Source organism: Humulus lupulus, chromosome 3, assembly GCF_963169125.1.
Source record: "Humulus lupulus chromosome 3, drHumLupu1.1, whole genome shotgun sequence".
NCBI lineage: Eukaryota > Viridiplantae > Streptophyta > Magnoliopsida > Rosales > Cannabaceae > Humulus > Humulus lupulus.
The window spans coordinates 211,899,843-211,903,529 of NC_084795.1; the positions used below are offsets into that span (position 1 = coordinate 211,899,843).

Sequence of the window (3,687 nt, forward strand, 5' to 3'; positions counted from 1 at the left end):
TTGGTCCGAGGAGAAGCCAAGGAGATTGGTTCAAGGAGGAACATGGCATGCTAGAGGAGAGTACATGTTCGAGGAGAACCATGCACGTTCAACCCACCCAAAGCATGTCCTACCACCATGCATATCCTACCACCATGCATGTTTAACCAGCACTTGCATGGGTAGTGAGTAGGAGGTGGACCAACTAGCTAGAGGAGACTAAGTCAGACACAACTTCAACAACATGCGCGGGAATCTCTCATTCTTCCCACAAATGGGGAATTTGTTACATTTTGAATTTTGAATGTTTATTTGTAATATAAATGTAATAAATATAATAAAATATCCCTATTATAAGGGGATATCAGTTGAGGATCCTATCTCTATAAATAGAGAGCTGATGGGATGAGAAGGAGGCCCTTCTGCTGATTCTTTCTAGAGAGATAAAATTGGGTCTGTCTATTCTAGAGAGAGAAAGTGCTGAAATTAGAGAGAATTCTTGTATTTTCACAATTTATACTGAAGAAACTCAGTTGGCATAGTCCATCTGATCTTGAGTATAGATTTATAAATCACAACTCTAAGTGGATTAGGCTATTACCGACAATCGGGGCTGAACCACTATAAAAATTCTGTGTTATTTACTTTTCTTGTTTATACCGTCTGTTGTCGTTTACATTCTCTTGAAGGTTCGTCGTATTTGACGTTCTCACGTCGTTGGCTAAAAACGCAGTCAACAGTTCTTGTTCTCACTGCGGGATAGAGCTAAAAGTTGGTTGAACTCTCTTCAAGCTAATTCAATTACTACATGGGAGGCATTACCTCTGAAATTTCTTGCTAAAATTTTCCCTCCATCCAAGGCTGCAAAGTTAAGAGGGGAAATTAATAACTTCTCTCAATTTGATGGAGAGTCTCTTTATGATGCATGGGAGAGGTTTAAGGAGCTTTTGAGGTAGTGTCCTCATCGGGATTGAAAAATGGATGCTAGTCCATAATTTTTACAACAATTTGTGTGGGACGACTCGCACCATTATTGACGCTGCAGCAGGTGGTTTTTTCATGAGGAAGAGTGCTAATGAGTCCTACGAATTGCTTGAAGAAATGGCCATGAATAACTATCAGTGGCCTAGTGAATGGGATAGAAATAAGAAGGTAGCTGGTATGCATGAGCTAGATTCTATTACTGCTCTCACTGCTCAGGGCATCATTGACCAGGCAACTGTAACAAAATTCTATGGCCGCTCAAGTCATGCAAATCCAAGCGGTATGTCATAATTGTGGTGGTTCTCACCCATTTGAGCAGTGCATGGTAGTTGAGATGAACAATTCCATTCCCATGGAACAAGTTAATATGATGGAAAATTTCAATAGGCAAGCTAATAATTCATTCGCCAACCCGTTCAACCAAAGGTGGAGAAATCAACCTAATTTTGCATGGAGAAATAATCAGGGTCCTCAACAAATTCAGTAGCCTATGCTTCATGCTCCACCTCAAGCACCGTTATACCCACCGGTACTACCTGTTTCTCAAGAGCAGACAAATGAGTTACAAGCTGCACTGTTAACTCTGACCAACTCTCAATCTCAATTTATGACAGAAACTCGCTCATCCATCAGGAATCTTGAGATGCAAGTTGGTCAGTTTACAAATATGTTACAAAGTAGGCCTCAACGAAATTTTCCAAGTAATACAGAGGTGAATTCTAAAGAGCAGTGCAATGCAATCTCTTTGAGTAGTGGGAAGAAGTTGGAAGAGCCAGTCAAGAAGTCTATACCTGCACCAAAAGTTGAAGTTGAGAATGAGGGTAAGGTAGAAGAAGAGGTTATTGAATACCTCAAGAAGAAGCAGTCACCAGTAAGCTGTGAGCATCACATAAAGATTCCATATCCTCAATAACTTCAAAAGAACACACTTGACAAGCAGTTTTCGAAGTTTCTAGACATTTTTTGAAAACTTCACATTAACATACCTTTTTTCGAGACACTTGAACAAATGCCAAGCTATGTGAAGTTTATGAAGGAAATATTGTCAAAGAAAAAGAAGTTGGAGGATTATGAGACAGTGGCGATTACTAAGGGGTGCAATGCTACTTTGTAGAAGAAACTAGCTCCCAAGCTTAAAGATCCGGGTAGTTTCGCGATTCCTTGCTCAATAGGAGATACTGTTATGACCGACCTTATGTGATTTAGGGGCTAGTGTAAATTTAATGCCCTTATCTATTTTTCGGAAGCTAAAATTGGGAGAAGCTTGCCCCACTACTATGTCCTTACAAATGGCAGACCGCTCTGTTAAGTAACCTAGTGGAGTAATTGAGGATGTCTTAGTTAAGGTTGGTCAATTTATCTTCCCGGCTGATTTTATTATTTTAGATATGGAAAAAGATGCAAACATTCCCATTATTTTGAGAAGACCATTCTTAGCCACAGGGAGAGCACTAATTGATGTATAAAAGGGGGAGTTGAAGCTGCGAGTGCAACACGAAGATGTAACATTTAATGTTTTGGCAGCAACTAATATTCCAACTTGTTATAGAGTGGATGTGATATGTAGCGGTGGTAGTAATTTGGAAACCACCAAGAGAAAAACCAATGCTGAAATCGGTAGTCGAACAGTTTGTCATTGTTTGAAATGGTTCTATAGTGGGAAGACTTGAAGACTGCATGAGCGATGGAAGGCTCCGACGATTAGCAACATCAAAAGACGAGTTTTTTCTTATGACACTATGGCTTTAAAGGATGAGCGGGGTGGACTTGACCCGAGTTGAAGTTTAATGAAGGAAGTGAGCGTCCAGCTAGAGACGTTAAAAAAAGCGTTATTGGGAGGCATCCCAAGTTCATTTAAATTTCTTTAAGTTCGTTAAGTTTTTTAAGTTATTTTAATTGAGACAATATTTATTTTTATTTTTTTAGTTAGTTTTTGTTTAATTTTAATTTTCTTGTATATATTGTTGATTCTAGAATCATGAAATACGTGAAAAAAATTGAAAAATTATTAAAAAAAAAGAAAGAAAGAAAGAAATTGTGGTTTGAGGAGCAGACCTGCGACCGCAGGAACCACTTCCTGCAGGCGCAACTCCAGCGGTCTAGGCATATTGGTCATCTTTGTACGACTGCATCAGGTATATTTGTGACCACACGCAATGCCGTTGAAAAATCGCAAGGGGTTCAATCCTGCGACCGCAGGAAGGGTGTCCTGCGGCCGCATGATCACATTTTTAAAAAAAAATAAAAATCGAAAAAAGCCCAGAACATAAACCAAATGATGGACACTTTGGTGTCTCAATTCCAGCAGCACCACTTATGGAGTGTCAATATGGCGCATAACCAATATGCCTACAACCATGCCTTCGCCACTCATTTTGGCATTGACACTAGTGGATTTCCACCATATCCATAACAACCTGTATCCTCCACCTGAGGGGGATGACAAGGCAGGCCCTTCGTCATGAGTCGATTCAGGTAAGGTTCCTTTCCTTAGCTTTTATTTAAACATTGGGGACAATATTTTTGTTAAGTTTGGGGAAGGTGGTTTTATTTTAGTTATTTCTGTCAGGTTAGTTGAGTCAAGTTTCTATTTAGTTTGGTGTTTTGTTAAATTGTGTTTGTTTTTGTTTGTTAATTGTGTTGTGTGTTAGGGTATCTAGAGAGTTTGTCGAATCAAGATAACAATGATTAACCGATGAGAATACGTTAATGACTTGTAATATA

General features: G+C 39.2%; 1 non-coding gene across 1 annotated transcript; it reads right to left on the minus strand.

Annotated features, from left to right (window-relative positions):
* Positions 1 to 846: 846 nt before the first annotated feature.
* On the minus strand, positions 847 to 951 carry LOC133828364 (small nucleolar RNA R71). The gene has a single exon (XR_009890989.1). It is a non-coding gene; the product is annotated as a small nucleolar RNA R71 (small nucleolar RNA).
* Between the last annotated feature and the right edge of the window lie 2,736 nt (positions 952 to 3,687).